At 41.8% G+C, this 18,066-nt stretch overlaps 1 protein-coding gene across 1 annotated transcript in view; it reads right to left on the reverse strand.

Annotated features, from left to right (window-relative positions):
- Positions 1-2,262: 2,262 nt before the first annotated feature.
- Positions 2,263-18,066, reverse strand: part of RSPH3 (radial spoke head 3) — a 34,384-nt gene continuing 18,580 nt past the window's right edge. Inside the window, exon 9 of the mRNA XM_074948701.1 lies at positions 2,263-3,496. The gene's annotated coding sequence lies outside the window, so the exon portion shown is untranslated. The remainder of the gene's footprint in view (positions 3,497-18,066) is intronic.

Below are 18,066 nucleotides of genomic sequence, written 5' to 3' on the forward strand. Positions count from 1 at the left end.
CGAGTGATCCAGATCACTCTGACTCAGTGACCTGTCCTCTTCATTATTTACCACTCCCCCAATTTTTGTATCATCTGCAACCTTTATCAGAGATAATTTAAAGTTTTTTTTTCCAGGTCCCTAATAAAAATGTTCAATAGCGTGAGGCCAAGAACCAATCCCTGTGGGACCCACTAGAAACACACTCAATGATATTTCCCCGTTTACAATCACATTTTTAGACCTATCATTTAAATCCACTGAATGTGTGCCATGTTAATTTTATATCGTTCTAGTTTTTTAATCAAGATGTCATGTGATACCAAGTCAAAGGCCTTACAGAAGGCCAAGTGTATTATATCAACACTATTACCGTTATAACCAAACTTGTAATCTCATCAAATAAAGATATTAAGTTAATTTGATAGGATCTATTTGCCACTAACCCACATTGGTTTGCATTAATTATATTTCCCTCCTTTAATTCTATATTAATCAGGTGCTGTATCAGCCACTTCGTTATCTTGCCAGGAGCAATGTCAGACTGACAGGGCTATAATTACCCAGGTGATTCCATTCACCCCTTTTAAATACTGGCACACCATTAGCTTTCTTATAGTCTTCTGGAACTTCCACAGTGTTCCAAGATTTATTGAAAATCAATATTAATGGTCCAGTGAGCTCCTTAGCCAGCTCTTTTAAAACTCTTGGATGCAAGTTATATGGACCTGCTGATTTAAAAATGTCTGACTCTAGTAGCTACTATTTAACATCCTCGTGAGATGGAAATGGAATGAAAAAGGGTGATATCATCATCACATGATATGACTTTATCATCTTTTTCCCCTCTTCAGGACTCCTTGTCCCAATCTATTCTCCCGACAACCCCAGGTCTGGCTGTTTTGTCTTCTGTGCTCAAATCAGGCAGCTTCCTTCACTGTGTTGCTTGGGCCCAGCAGGGAGAACACAGTAGAGAGAGAATCTGTGCTCTCAATTCCAGTGCCTGGATCCAGCCTAGGGCTGCAATTGCAGGGAAAGTTCAGCTCAGCTCTGGGCTGTATCATGCTCAGTGATGACCAAATCTTTGGTGTTTTTAGTTGCCAAGCTGTAGCACGTTCCTGAGCATGTGCAAACTGCTGTTTTTCATAGGCTTATAACTTGGCCAAATTTGGGCAGACTTTCATAGGAACAGACTTTCACAGGAACAGAGAAAGATCCATCCCTGACACAAAGGCCACCCCCTGCCAAATTTCAAGGCCTTGCTTCAAAGTATGGGGATACTAGAGTTTCTAAAATAAAAAGTTGTCACCATTTTTAATATGGGCAAAACCATATCTATTTCAGTAGCCTCATTCTCAGACGTAGCTGAACCATTTTGGCTGAAAATTTAAAAAAAAAGAAAAAAAGAAAAAAAAAAAAAGGGAGCCTGAGGCAGACATGACATGTAGAATTTCAGCCTGAACAGTTCAAGTCTGGCAAAGATATAAGCAACTGAAAACAGGGTCTTAGAATGGGAAGTGTCGGACAACCTTAGTAATATGTGATGCTACCAGCCTAATCTACAGTATATTCATACACAAAATCTCTGTTGTGCATTAGTTAAGGTTGCCCCACATCTACTATGCCTGACACAAACCCAAGAAAATTACAAGTGAAGTCGCCTAACAGCATATATCTTCTTCTCCACCTATCACTACCACAACTATTATACATCATATACTACAAGCAAACTGTAACTCTTTTCCCACCCAGGTAGGCCAACCTTCCAGAATGGCCTTTACCAAACTACTCCACCCAAATACACCAGGCTACTTCTTAACTGTCCCCTTCTGCATATTTCCAAGATTATTGGTTATTTTATGTTTGGGGCAGAGGAAAGGAAATGTAGTACAATTTGTCTAATGCCTAATCAGTCAGTTGAAGATGCATAATATAGATCATGAAGTCCAGAAAGTGTGTGGTCAGTCGATCTGGGAAAATAGTGTTAAATAGTGTTAAAATCCTATTCATTTAAACGTTCAGATGAATTTATTTCAGTCATAATCATGCATCTGTTGTATTAAAGTTCAATGATATTTTATTGACACGTGTTTGTGGAAAGCAAGTTTTTACATAAATGTCAGTGTTAAGTGTTAACTTTAGAACATTCTCATTCAAACAGGGAAAGCTGGCTGGCTGGCTGCCTGGACAAATTATGTTCCTCTTCCACATTACAGCCACTTAAAAGAAGAGAATCAGAAATGGATGCTATAAAAAATTTTTTTTTTACTTTAAATATAGCATATACAGGGTATTGAGATTTTTTTCATTATGTGAACTTTCATAGGATTCATTCTGTGGTTATCTTTAAACTAGTACTGCATTTAAATAGGATGGAATCTGGTTTATCTTAAACATTGGGCACTAACTGAACTATTAGCCGTTGATAACAGAACACTTATCGCTCATACTTCAGGATCAAAGAGAATGGACACTCCTGTTATGTTGCACTGTGGAAGTTTTATCGTGGGAGAATTTTTGCAATATATTATCATCATGACTTTTTTTTCACTAATACAATCTGAAAAGTATAAATATGATTACAAGCTTGCACTGTATTCACAAATACTAATTAAGCAGAAATGTCACTGTATCATATAACTGACCTTCTAGGAAAAATGGGTGGATTGCAATTTTTTAGTAACTTTCCAAAATTATTTTCAACCCTCATTAAAAGGGAAAAAGCCAAGCACAGTTGGGTAGAGAAACATCTGAGGCTAACTTTACTGATAATTTGTTAGTTTTGCAACACCATAAACAAGCACACTCAGTTACATTTCTTTTTTAAAAATGCCATTCATTTCAACTGAAGTTGGCAATACATCTTTTTAGAGTTGAGTGAACTTGCTTTATTTTCCTCATATGCATGTACACACTCCAGGATTTTATTAAGTAACAGAGCAAATGCAGAATGGACTTCAAGGATAAAATGTAATGTATCTGCAATGGATACCTGATTTGGATTTCTTAACAAAAAGGGTACTATAGAACCTTCTTAAGCCAATATTCCCATATTACTGCAATGCATATAGTGAATTCATTAACTCTTTGTATATACAATGTATATTTTTTCATGGTCTGTGTGTATATATAAAATCTCCTCACTGTACTTTCCACTTTATGCATCCGATGAAGCTCACGAAAGCTTATGCTCAAATAAATTGGTTAGTCTCTAAGGTGCCACAAGTACTCCTTTTCTTTTTGCGAATACAGACTAACACGGCTGCTACTCTGAAACTCTTTGTATAGTAATCCAAGTGTGAAAAGGATTAATACTAAACACTATTTACACATATAATCATGCAGCCACTCTTTCTTTAAGTAAATTTGATATGAAATAAAGCATAAAGCCTGTTAAAAATTTGCAAAAATAAAAATCTTCAGTTTATTGCTCCCTTCTTGGGACGATTTCCTAAACAAATTGAATCTTCTTTTCACAAATGATCAAGAGCAATCTTCTTAGCTATAGCTAAGCCCCCTGTAAAGACATAAAAATCACATTTAATAATAAATTATACTTTGCACTGACATATAATGTTCCACCAAAGGATCTAAAAATAATTTATACATTTTAATGAACCAAGCCTCAACAATCCCAAGAAGTTAGGAAATGACACCATTTTTTAAACATAGAGAAACAGAGGCACACAGAGAATGACTTATTCAGGGTCACTGAGGAAGGCAGTATCGAAACCAGGGGACAAATCCCGGCCCCATTGAAGTCAGTGGCCTGTAGCGTTCAGGAATCACTTTGGGCCCAAAGGGCGCGAAAGAAATACTCAATTCACTGACCAGTTCCACTGCCTCTGCATAAAAGAACATGGCTTCTGCAGCCAGAACTTCCTGTCTGTGAAGCTATGCCACTAAAAGATACAGTCCTCAAATCACATCTTCCTTTCCCAGTCAAACTTAATTATAACAACACTTAATGTGATACAACACACAATTCCAAAATGTATAGCCCACCTGCTAACAAAACTTATTAACAATGTTCAATTAATCTCTGAGGTGCCTTGCACTGTTCCTTGGACTTGTGGAAATCTCCCTTGAAATATCAGTACTACTGTTGACAGGAGATGGTAATTTGTTCTGGTAGTGTTATGTCCTAGGGTTTGGCTGTCTCAACCTGTTGTATTATCTCAACTCACTGCTTCGTATCTCCCTCCCTTCTGGAAATTGGAAAAGGTGTTGCCTACTCCTCAGCATGTGTCTGTCTCGTGTGACAAACATTAAGACTGTGGGGCAACCTCACGTGACACCACTGTCACTGATCTCCATCACAGATGAACACGACATCATTTTCAGGAAGTGGTGGCAGTTTCCAGACCCCCAAATCAGGTTGCGTTTTTATGTTTAGCTTTATCTGTCTCTTCATACTTCTGCAAGTCTCCATTTCCTCTGACATCAGCTTCTACCATTACAGGGAGTCAAGTTCTCAGTTTCTGATAAACAATATTTCTATAGATAACAAACCATATTTTACTGCTGCCATCCTGCAACTTAACAGTGCTAAGTACCGACCAGAGTCTGACTCTGCAGCCTTTTTCAGTTGCTATTTTATGATTTTAACACCACTTTCCACCAACCTGTTGGATTGGGGATAATGGGGACTAGTGATTACATGTCTAAACCCAAACTGTACTGTAAACTGCTTAAACCTATGCCCAGTAAGCTGTGGTCCACTGTTTGACATTATTATGTCAGAAATACTATGCCTAGCAAAAACAGATTTGACGTGTACAATCACCTGTTTAGCTGTAGTATCTTCTAGTACTAGGTGCTACAATAATACAGATAATAAATAATAATCGTAATAGTAAAACAATCTCAATGAAATTAGAGTAAGTTTAAAACAAATACATTATTTTTTCCAACCAACATAAACATATCTATGACTACTTTGCTCCCATGGGGCATTTTTTCCTATGCCATTAACATGGGGGTTCATTTGCTTGGTGTGGCCTGTATTTCTGGTATATGGAACAATCCTTGACAGTTTCCTCAATGCTGCTGTTCATTTGAGGCTACTATAAAATGTCTCTAGGCCTTCTCTTAGATTTTTCAGTCCCTAAATGACCTTCATGTATCCTTTTAAAAATATTTTTTTCTAACACCTTAGGGACCACCATCCTGGTATCTTTAAACAAAATCCCATCTAGGACTGAGTGCTCCCCATGAATTGGTGACAGGGGCTGGGAACATGCTGTCCTAGCCACACGGTTGAGCTGTTGCTCTGGCAATCACAGTCCACATTTTGTCTGAGACTGAACAGTGTTTCTTTTTTCTTTTTTTCTTTTAAATCAAACTGAGATGAACAACCTCTAGCTCTGGACTTTGCTCCACTGTATTTTTGTCAAATGCTCTAGAGGGTATGTCTGCAACCCCCAAATCTCTCCCAGGTTTCACAGAAATGTAGGGCTGAAAGGGAACTCAAGAGGCCATCAAATCCAGCTCCTTGCACTGAGGCAGAACCAAGTAAACCTAGACTCTTTATAACAGCATTTAACATGCTGTTAACATGCTGTCCCCCCCCTCAGTCTTCTTTTCTCAAGACTAAAGATGCCAGGGTTTTTTTTAACCTTTCTTCATAGGTCAGTTTTTCTAATAATTTTATCATTTTTGTTGCTCTCCTCTGGACTCTCTCCAAGTTATCCATATATTTCCTAAAGTGTGACATCTAGAATTGGACACAGCACTCCAGCTGAGGCCTCACCAGTGCTGAGTAGAGCAGGACAGTTACCTCCCATGTCTTACATGTGACATTTCTGTTAATACACCCCAGAATAATATTAGCCTTTTTCCCAATTGCATCACATTGTTGGCTCATATTCAATTTATGATCCACTATCATCCCCAGATCCATGCTGGCTATTATTTATAACCCTATTATCCTTTCAGTGCTTACAAACTGATGGTTTAATCATTTATTCAGTATCTTTCTGTAACGATGCTGGTTCTGGCGGGACCCAACTGAGAGTGCCAATTCAGGACAAATTGCTTAGAGCAGGGCAGTTACAGCCCAAGGCTGGGGTTTCTATGCACACCAAGGCAAACCAAACCAGCCAAACAGAGAAGACTTTAGTTTTACCCCACTGGTTAACCATAAAAGTCACACAAGCAATTCCCTTAGACACTCCAGTTTCCCAGTATCAGCACCAGTGCCACTCGTTATGGGGACAGATGGTTATGAAAACCAGTACCCCAGTAAAAGAAAAAATGTTCTCTCGATCCCAAAGGACCAAGCCCCAGACCCAGGTCAATAAACAAGTTAGATCTTACCTACAAATCACGCTGTTGCCAATCCTTTAGAATCTAAAATCTAAAGGCTTATTCATAAAAGGAAAAAGATACAGATAAGAGCTAGAATTGGTTAAATGGAATCAATTACATACAGTAATGGCAAAGTTCTTGGATCAGGCTTGCAACAGTGGTAGAATAAACTGCAGGTTCAAATCATGTCTCTGGAGTACACCCACAGCTGGGATGGGTCTTTCAGTCCTTGGTTCAAAGCTCCAGTGTAGCAAAGTCCCTCCAGAGGTATGAAGCAGGATTGAAGACAAGATGGAGGAGCCGCAGCAGCTTTTTATATTCTCTTGCCACGTGGTCTTTCTTTGTTCCAAAGACAAGCTGTCCATCACATGGCATGGAAAAACCTCAGAGTTCTGTCCATAGGCATGTCCCTGCATGCCTTGTTGAGTCCCAAGGCATGTCTGCCTATTCTCAATGGGTCAATTGCAGCTCATGAAAGTTTATGCTCAAATAAATTTGTTAGTCTCTAAGGTGCCACAAGTACTCCTTTTCTTTTTGCAGATACAGACTAACACGGCTGCTACTCTGAAATTGTATAGCTGATGGTCCTTAATGGGCCATCAAGCAGGCTAGGCAGAGCTGACACCAACTTGTTTGGGGTGTCACCCAGAAGCATAGCACAAGTTTGAACTACAGACAGTATAGAGCTAATATTCATGACTTTAACTACAAAAATGATACACACAGATAGAATAATCATAACCAGCAAACCATAACCTTGTCTGAGACACCTTATTTGATCCCCTTTATACAAGATTTGGTGCCACTACAGGACCTTTGTTGCAATAATGTTCTTTACGGTCCCAGTTCAATTCAATAACGTCACACTTTCCAAGTATCAAAGTTAGGCTGATAGGTCTATAATTCTCTGGGTCCTCTCTGTTTCTCTTTTTAAAAGATAGGTCCTTAACAATTTGTCCATATTTCCTTTTTTTTTTGAGGATTCCTTTTCATTTTTCAGGTCTTTAAAAAGCTCCTGATGGAGCATATTGGCATCTTACTATTCTGATCTTTCCTTCGCATTGGGATAGTTTACAGTTGTGCATGTAATATTGTCTCCTTGAGAAACTGCCAGCTCTCCTGAACTCCTTTATTCCTTAGATTTTAATTCCCATGGGAGCTTACAATCCAGTTCTCTAAATTCATTAAAATCTGCTTTTCTGAAGTCAGTTATCCTTATTCTGCTGCTCTCACTCCTTCCTGTCCTTAGAATCATAACATATATGATTTCATGGTCACTTTCATCCAAACTGCCTTACACCTTCAGATTCACAACCAATTCCTTCCTGTTGGTTGATCATGATCAAATCTAAAATGGCTGTCCTCCTTGTTATTCCTCCACTTTCTGAAACAAAAGTTGTCCTGAATTTCAAGGACTTACTGGAATTTTGTGCTTTACTGTATTACTTTTCCAACAGATGTCTGGGTATTTAAATTCCTGCATTACTACAAGATCTTGTGTTTTGGATATTTCTGTTGTTTGTTCTAAAAATGGCTCATCCACCTCTTCTTTCTGATTTGGTGGTCTATAGTAAACTCCTACAATGATGTCACCCCAGTGTTTCCCCCTTTTATCTTTACCCTTTCTAGTCAATTTGCAAATCATACATTTGTAATTGAAAATATAATCTCTGTATTCTTGGGGTAGGAGAGGGTGTTTGCCAGCTCCATTTTGGCAATAGTAATAAATCATTTATGGTTAATTTCACTAAAAAAAAGGACCCGAAACTTTTTACAACAAAGTACTAAAGGAAAAGCCTCTTTCTTTATATGAGTATACTGACACTCCTGTTTTTGTTAGCATGTATGATGCATAAGCCACGCATCTCCAGTTGACTACACTGTTATAAGAGGACTGTGCCACTACCCTTTCTGGAGGCTCTGATGGACAACTTAGTCTTGTGCTTACTGTCATAATATCTCCTGACTGAGTCATCTTTAATTAACTCCTTCAGTTTCTCAAACTCACTATTAAGATTTCATTCCATGTCCATTGGACATCTTTGCACAGTAGCACTTCCAGGTTGCTGGTTTGAGTAGTTATATGAGGCAAAAATTTCCCTACATAGTACACCATTCCAAGGAATCTTTGTACCCTTTCCTGTTCTGTTGGGACAGATGTGCTGGTGATGGCTTCACTCAACATTACTCTACCTATACATGTTGCTGTGTTAATGTATCTTTCAGGTATGCTATTTCCATAATATGGAGTTTACATTTTTGTTTGTTTAGCATTAGCCAAGCAGCTCTGGCTCTTCCTAGAACTACCTGGAGCCCTTTGGTCATACTCTTCTAGTGTAAACATCTTGTATCTTCCATCTTGCATCTACCTTGGGTGCTGAACACAACCCAAATGGCAGTATGCGGAAATAGTGTCTCCCAAAGGAAGTGCTGAATGAGAACAAATGTGTACTCTGTTTTTCTAAGGGCACCTGCCAAAACCCTGCTGACACATCAGAAGAGAAAAGTACTTGGTATCAGCCATCTGGTGCTTGCAAACTCTTGCAAAGTGATGAAGCCAACTGCAATTCTTGCATCTTTTCCCATATGCTGAGCATTGTCCCGGCTTGTGCTGTTTGTTACAACATGTGTAGCTCCATGTGCTATTGTTTTTGCATGATTTTGACTTTGAGCTCTATGTGCCTTTTTGCCTCAGATCTCTTTTTTTGTGGTATTTTGGATTCTCTATCATGTCTACATTGTCAGAGCATTGTCCATCCTCCATAAGGTTCATTCTGGACTGGGTGACTTATGTTGCTTGGCAAATTCTAATGGCCTTGTCAAGGGTTAATTCCGCTTCTCCCAGTAGTCTCTCTCTGAGATTTTCGTTCCAGATTCCAATCTCAATCTGGTCTCTTATTGGGGACAGAATTGCAATATTAGCTCTTCAGACTTAGGATATGTCTACACAGCAAAAGCTGTGCAAAGACTAGCCCACCCAAGATGGGCTGAATCTAGCTGCTGTGAATAACAGTAGCGATGAAGACAGTGCAGTGCAAGCTTCAGGGTGGAGAGCACAAGCCTGGCACAGAGCCTTAGTACATACTTGGCTTGCTGGCCTGCTCTGAAGCTCGCACTGGTCTGTTGTCACTGCTAATGCTACCTGTACTAGTTAGATTCAAGCTAGCTAGGATAGGCTTGCCTTTGCACATCTTGTGCTATGTAGATAAACCCTTAGAGCAGTGGTTTTAAAACTTTTTTTCTGGTGACCCAGTTGAAGAGAATTGTTGATGCCTGTGACCCAACGGAGTTGGGGATGAGGGGTTTGAGATGTAGGAGGGGCTCAGGGCTGGGGAAAAGGGTTTGGGTGTGGGGGTGAGAGCTGTGGGGTGGGGCCGGGGATGAGTGGTTTAGGGTGCAAGAGGGGGATCCGGGTTTGTGGGGCTCAGGACTGGGGCAGGGGGTTGGGGTGCAGGAGAGGGTCAGGGCTCTGGGCTGGTGGTGCAGGCTCTGGGGTAGGGTCAGGAATGAGGGGTTTGGGGTGCAGGAAGGGGCTCTGGGTTTGGGGGGGCCTCAGGGCTGGGGCAGGGGATTGGGGCGTGGGCTTACCTCGGGTGGCTCCTGGTCAGTGGCGCAGCAGGGGTGCTAAGTCAGGCTTCCCTGTCTGTCCTGGCACCGTGGACCGCATTGTGCCCTGGAAATGGCCAGCAGCAGGTCCAGCTCCTAGGCAGAGGAGCGCAAGCGGCTCTGTGTGGCTCTCACCCGCAGGCACTGCCCCCCCCCCAGCTCCCATTGGCCAGTTCCTGATCAATAGGAGCACGGAGCCAGTGCTTGGGGCGGGGGCAGTGCGCGGAGCTCTGTGGCGCCCACCCCCCCCCAGGCTGGACCTGCTGCTGGCCGCTTCTGGGGTGCAGCGTGGTGTCAGAACAGGTAGGGACTAGCCTGCCTTAGCCGGGCAGCACCAACGATGGGACTTAATGGCCCGGTAGTTGGTGCTGACCAGAGCTGCCGTGACCCAGTGCCAAGTCACAACCTGCAGTTTGAAAACTACTGCCTTAGAGCAGTCAAACTTTTTTTAATAGTTTCACTTTCCTTTTGTATTCTCAGGTGAAAAATTTTCCTCATATGTTTCATTGTTATGTGGAGTGCAAAACAGCTCACATTTTTGTAATACAGTTTCATAGTAAGCTTTCTGTGCCTGAGTTAATTGAAAACTGTTGAACACATCAAGTGCATTGGAACCAGCTATTGTCAGAAAAAAAGACTACCTTCTGAATGTCTTCCTTATCAATTGCACCCATTGCTTGCAGATACAGAGTGAAGTTCTGTTTAAATTTCTTTCAATTATTTTCCACATTTCAGCAAATTTCATCTCTGATGGAGGTTTTAGATGCTCCATTAGAATAACAGAATCATAGAATATCAGGGTTGGAAGGGACTTCAGTAGGTCATCTAGTCCAACCCCCTGCTCAAAGCAGGACCAATCTCCAACTAAATCATCCTAGCCAGGGCTTTGTCAAGCCTGACCTTAAAAACCTCTGAGGACGGAGATTCCACCACCTCCCTAGGTAACACATTCCAGTGCTTCACCACCCTCCTTGTGAAAAAGTTTTCCCTAATATCCAACCTAAACCTCCCCCACTGCAACTTGAGAACATTACTCCTTGTTCTGTCATCTGCTATCACTGAGAACAGGATAGATCCATCCTCTTTGGAACCCCCTTTCAGGTAGTTGACAGCAGCTATCAAATCCCCCCTTATTCTTCTCTTCTGCAGACTAAATAATCCCAGTTCCCTCAGCCTCTCCTCATAAATCATGTGTTCCAGCCCCCTAATCATTTTTGTTGCCCTCTGCTGGACTCTTTCTCATTTTTCCACATCCTTCTTGTAGTGTGGGGCCCAAAACTGGACACAGTACTCCAGATGAGGCCTCAACAATGCCGAACAGAGGGGAATGATCACGTCCCTCGATCTGCTGGCAATGCTCCTACTTATACAGCCCAAAATGCTGTTAGCCTTCTTGGTAACAAGGGCACACTGTTGACTCATATCCAACTTCTCGTCCACTGTAACCCCTAGGTCCTTTTCTGCAGAACTGCTGCCAAGCCATTTGGTCCCTAGTCTGTAGCGGTGCATTGGATTCTTCCGTCCTAAGTGCAGGACTCTGCACTTGTCCTTGTTGAACCTCATCAGATTTCTTTTGGCCCAATCCTCCAATTTGTCTAGGTCCCTCTGCATCCTATCCCTACCCTCCAGCGTATCTACCACTCCTCCCAGTTTAGTGTCATCTGCAAACTTGCAGAGGGTGCAATCCATGCCATCCTCCAAATCATTAATGAAGATATTGAACAAAACCGGCCTCAGGACGGACCCTTAGGGCACTCCACTTGATACCGGCTGCCAACTAGACATGGAGCCATTGATCACTGCCTGTTGAGCCCGATGATCTAGCCAGCTTTCTATCCACTTTATAGTCCATTCATCCAGCCCATACTTCTTTAACTTGCTGGCAAAAATACTGTGACAAAGCTTTACTAAAGTCAAGGAATAATACGTCCACTGCTTTCCCCTCATCCACAGTTATCTCATCATAGAAGGCAATTAGGTTAGTCAGGCATGACTTGGTGAATCCATGCTGACTGTTCCTTATCACTTTCCTCTCCTCGAAATGCTTCAAAATTGATTCCTTGAGGACCTGCTCCATGATTTTTCCAGGGACTGAGGTGAGGCTGACTGGCCTGTAGTTCCCAGAATCCTCCTTCTTCCCTTTTTTAAAGATGGGCACTACATTAGCCTTTTTTCAGTCATCCGGGACCTCCCCCAATCCCCATGAGTTTTCAAAGATAATGGCCAATAGCTCTGCAATCACATCTGCCAACTCCTTTAGCACCCTCGGATGCAGTGCTTCCGGCCCCATGGACTTGTGCTCATCCAGCTTTTCTAAATAGTCCGGAACCACTTATTTCTCCACAGAGTGCTGGTCACCTCCTTCCCATAGTGTCCTGCCCAGTGCATTAGTCTGGGAGCTGACCTTGTTCGTGAAGACAGAGGCAAAAAAGCACTGAGCACATTAGCTTTTTCCACATCCTCTGTCACTAGATTGCCTCCCCCATTCAGTAAAGGGCCCACACTTTCCCTGACCTTCTTCTTGTTGCTAACATATCTGTAGAAACCCTTCTTGTTACTCTTAACATCCCTTGCTAGCTGCAACTCCAATTGTGATTTGGCCTTCCTGATTTCACTCCTGCATGCCTGAGCAATATTTTTAAACTCCTCCCCGGTTATTTGTCCAATCTTCCACTTCTTGTAAGCTCCCTTTTTGTGTTTAAGATCAGCAAGGATTTAACTGTTAAGCCAAGCTGGTCGCCTGCCATATTTACTATTCTTTCTACACATCGGGATGGTTTGTTCCTGCAACCTCAATAAGGATTCTTTAAAATACAGCCAGCTCTCCTGGACTCTTTTCCCCTTCATGTTATTCTCCCAGGGGATCCTGCCCATCAGTTCCCTGAGGTTGTCAAAATCTGCTTTTCTGAAGGCCAGGGTCCGTATTCTGCTGCTCTCCTTTCTTCCCTGTTTCAGGATCCTGAACTCGACCATTTCATGGTCACTGCCTCCCAGGTTCCCATCCACTTTTGCTTCCCCTACTAATTCTTCCCTGTTTGTGAGCAGCAAGTCAAAAAGAGCTTTGCCCCAGTTGATTCCTCCAGCATTTGCACCAGGAAATTGTCCCCTACACTTTCCAAAAACTTTCTGGATTGTCTATGCACTGCTGTATTGCTCTCCCAGCAGATATCAGGTTATTTTCTTTAATTTCTATTGACTCATCGTATCCAGGAATCACTCTTGGCCCAACATGCTTGAAAGAGATACAGTTGGAACTTGTCCTTGAATAAAGAGTGTCTGCATAACCAAACATGGAATTCTGCAGACCCCTTCCTATGTCTTCCTATCTCTGAAGCTAAACCACTTAAAGGTACAGTTCCCAATCCCTAAGTGATAAAACGACGGTAATCTATCAAAAGACTAAAATGGAATACTGTCTGTTGATTGTTGTTGAAGCTTAACAAACAAAGGGGTTTTTACAGCATAGACAATCTTTAGAAAACTACTCAAGATTCTGCTGTCCTGGCTTTGAACTCAAATATCCAATACTGTACATACATCAGTGTTTTTCTCAACTATTGAGCAGTCAGTTAAGCAGCATGCATTCAAACATGCAGTAGCTCAAACTGTGGTTGGTGGGTCCTGGAGAATTGGCTGGTTGGCTCCTCCTTATTTTCAACTTCTAAATTTAATTAAAAGACCGCTAAACTTCAATAAACACTTTCCAGTATGACTTTTCCATGTTAAGCAATTATCTAGTTGCCATAAGAATATTATGTTTCCAAATGGGAGGGAAGGTAGCATGTGCCATTGATGGTAGAAGAGCAAGTGGTCCATGAGGCAATATTTGCATGAAATGGTACTTCACACTATGAAACACTTTGGGAAGCCCTCATTTAGAATATATAATGTGCAATACCGATTTTTCCATTAGTGTTGAATTTTTAAGATCCCACTTTAAGATCTGGGCCTAACATGCTGACTACTGCACACAGTACCACAGAAAGGAGGAACAAGAGGAGAGAGTTTTGACAAGGTGGGGCTATCTTCATCAGCATAGTTAATTATTAAACTGCTTTGATGCAGTGGAATGTAGAGGTGTTTTTTTAAGAGGCAATGTTCTACTTGGAATGTCAATATGTACCAGGTATGTGGGGCAGCAGTTGCAGGTGCTTTTTGCCATCAGTGCCTGGTACGTTTAACACGGAATGAATCAATAGGAAAGTACAGAATCACAGAACTGTAGGACTGGAAGGGACCTTGAGGGGTCTTCTAGTCCAATCACCTGCATAACTAAAAAGAAAACCCAAGACAAGACTGTGGCTTTAAGTCTCTGACAGTACTGTGTGGGTGAGGAGAATGAAGCAAGGTTTTTCATTGGCAGACGCTCTCAAAAAGAGACAAAGACTCTCTGAGAACTCAGGAAATGTACCCAAAAATAGTCACTACTGCATCCTTTTCCAAGGTGCAGCACGCTCTCTCTCCCAGAATTCTGCCCACCAAATCTGCGCTGCTCATGTGGTGTCTAATACTGTTTTTCATGCTAGACTGCCATGGTCCTTATGCAACAAGAATGTAAGGGCCAGAATTGTACTTAGGGTGCCAGATGCACCCTGTAATAGGCTTAACTCTCCCACAGTCCCTCTGCAGGTCATATTTGATTGGTCAGGTTTGGAATGCAGCAATTTTGATCGAGATTTCAGTGTTAGGATTTTGTATTAGAAAAGGTACTCAGAAGATACTACCTCATACCTAAGGGGCACACTAATAAATCTGACAATGGTTCTTTAAGTAATCGCTTACCTATTTAGTGAAAGTCTAGTTTATAAACCAATGTTAGCTAAGTCTGGGGAGATTCTAGCAAAACTGTCACACAACTCAAAATATATGACAATCAGGAACAATGCTATGAAGGATTTTACCCTGAAATAGGCTGCAAATTACAATTGCTAAATTATTTGCCTTCTATGACTACAGGACTGGCTCTGTGAATGAGGGGAAAGCAGTGGACGTGTTATTCCTTGACCGTAGCAAAGCTTTTGACAGAGTCTCCCACAGTATTCTTGCCAGAAAGTTAAAGAAGTATGGGCTGGATGAATGGACTGTAAGGTGGATAGAAAGCTGGCTAGATCATCAGGCTCGATGGGTAGTGATCAATGGCTCCATGTCTAGTTGGCAGCCGGTATCAAACAGAGTGCTCCAAGGGCTGGTCCTGGGGCCGGTTTTGTTCAGTATCTTCATTACTGATCTGGAGGATGGCATGGATTCCAACCCTGATATTCTAGGATTCTACGATAATGTGCATGCAGCCTCAGCCACTCACGGAAAACAGAATTGATGGGAGTGTGTGTATAAGAGAATAATTTTTAACGAGAGGTAAAGTTTATTTTAGTTTTAATGGTACTACTGACATCTAATGGTAAAACATAGTAACTTTCAGCAAAGATGTTTAAGCTTTTTAAAAGGTATGTATTAAATCGCTAATACCTAATTAAATGATATGACAGCATTTACAGTTTCATAACCTTTGTTTGTGACAAACACATTACTCTTCCTTATTATTTTTACACTGGCTGAAAAATACTTTTGTTTTCTACCTGTCTTGAAGAATCACCAATTAAATTAGGTTTCAGAGTAGCAGCCGTGTTAGTCTGTATCCGCAAAAAGAAAAGGAGTACTTGTGGCACCTTAGAGACTAACAAGTTTATTAGAGCGTAAGCTTTCGTGACCTACAGCTCACTTCATCGGATGCATGCAGTGGAAAATACAGGGGGGAGATTTATATACACACAGAGAACATGAAACAGTGGGTGTTACCATACACACTGTAACAAGAGTGATCAGGTAAAGTGAGCTATTACCAGCAGGAAAGCAGGGGGGAAAAAACCTTTTGTAGTGATAATCAAGGTGGGCCATTTCCAGCAGTTGACAAGAACGTCTGCGGAACAGTGGGTGAGTGGGTGGGGGAATAAATGTGGGGAAATAGTTTTACTTTGGGTAATGACACATCCTCTCCCAGTCTTTATTCAAGCCTAAATTAATTGTATCCAGTTTGCAAATTCATTCCAATTCAGCAGTCTCTCGTTGGAGTCCGTTTTTGAAGTTTCTTTGTTGAAGAATTGCCACTTTTAGGTCTGTAAGCGAGTGACCAAAGAGATTGAAGTGTTCTCCGACTGGTTTTTGAATGTTATAATTCTTGACGTCTGATTTGTGTCCATGGATTCTTTTACGGAGAGACTGTGCAGTTTGGCCAATGTACATGGCAGAGGGGCATTGCTGGCACATGATGGCATATATCACATTGGTAAATGTGCAGGTGAACGAGCCTCTGACAGTGTGGCTGATGTGATTAGGCCCTATGATGATGTCCCTTGAATAGATATGTGGACTCAGTTGGCAACGGGCTTTGTTGCAAGGATAGGTTCCTGGGTTAGTGTTTTTGTTGTGTGGTTGCTGGTGAGTATTTGCTTCAGGTTAGGGGGCTGTCTGTAAGCAAGAACTGGCCTGTCTCCCAAGATCTGTGAGAGTGATGGGTCGTCCTTCAGGATAGGTTGTAGATCCTTGATGATGTGTTGGAGAGGTTTTAGTTGGGGGCTGAAGGTGATGGCTAGTGGTGTTCTGTTATTTTCTTTGTTGGGCCTGTCCTGTAGTAGGTAACTTCTGGGTACTCTTCTGGCTCTGTCAATCTGTTTCTTCACTTCAGCAGGTGGGTATTGTAGTTGTAAGAAAGCTTGATAGAGATCTTGTAGGTGTTTGTCTCTGTCTGAGGGGTTGGAGCAAATGTGGTTGTGTCGTAGAGCTTGGCTGTAGACAATGGATCATGTGGTGTGGTCTGGATGGATCATGTGGTGTGGTCTGGATGAAAGCTGGAGGCATGTAGGTAGGCATAGTGGTCAGTAGGTTTCCGGTATAGGGTGGTATTTATGTGACCATTGCTTATTAGCACCGTAGTGCCCAGGAAGTGGATCTCTTGTGTGGACTGGTCCAGGCTGAGGTTGATGGTGGGATGGAAATTGTTGAAATCATGGTGGAATTCCTCAAGGGCTTCTTTTCCATGGGTCCAGATGATGAAGATGTCATCAATGTAGCGCAAGCAGAGTAGGGGCATTAGGGGACGAGAGCTGAGGAAGCGTTGTTCTAAGTCAGCCATAAAAAAGTTGGCATACTGTGGGGCCATGTGGGTACCCATAGCAGTGCCGCTGATTTGAAGGTATACATTGTCCCCAAATGTGAAATAGTTATGGGTGAGGACAAAGTCACAAAGTTCAGCCACCAGGTTTGCCGTGACATTACAGGGGATACTGTTCTTGACAGCTTGTAGTGCATCTTTGTGTGGAATGTTGGTGTAGAGGGCTTCTACATCCATAGTGGCTATTCAGGGGACACCATCATAGGGCCTAATCACATCAGCCACACTGTCAGAGGCTCGTTCACCTGCACATCTACCAATGTGATATATGCTATCATGTGCCAGCAATACCCCTCTGCCATGTACATTGGCCAAACTGGGCAGTCTCTACGTAAAAGCATCAATGGACACAAATCAGACGTCAAGAATTATAACATTCAAAAACCAGTCGGAGAACACTTCCATCTCTTTGGTCTCTCGATTACAGACCTAAAAGTGGCAATTCTTCAACAAAGAAATTTCAAAAACAGACTCCAACGAGAGACTGCTGAATTGGAATGAATTTGCAAACTGGATACAATTAATTTAGGCTTGAATAAAGACTGGGAGAGGATGTGTCATTACACAAAGTAAAACTATTTCCCCATGTTTATTTCCCCCCCGACCACCCACCCACTGTTCCTTAGACTTTCTTGTCAACTGCTGGAAATGGCCCACCTTGATTATCACTACAAAAGGTTTTTTCCCCCCTGCTTTCCTGCTGGTAATAGCTCACCTTACCTGATCACTCTTGTTACAGTGTGTATGGTAACACCCATTGTTTCATGTTCTCTGTGTATATAAATCTCCCCACTGTATTTTCCACTGCATGCATCCGATGAAGTGAGCTGTAGCTCATGAAAGCTTATGCTCAAATAAATTTGTTAGTCTCTAAGGTGCCACAAGTATTCCTTTTCTTTTTAATGAAATTAGATTGCTCTCTACATAAATTATTAATTCCTATAATTTTAGCACTGTGCATCTATCAAAACCAAATGAAAATTAATATTTTGCAAGTTAGAATT

The sequence above is a fragment of the Natator depressus genome, chromosome 3 (assembly GCF_965152275.1).
Source record: "Natator depressus isolate rNatDep1 chromosome 3, rNatDep2.hap1, whole genome shotgun sequence".
NCBI classification, from domain to species: domain Eukaryota; kingdom Metazoa; phylum Chordata; order Testudines; family Cheloniidae; genus Natator; species Natator depressus.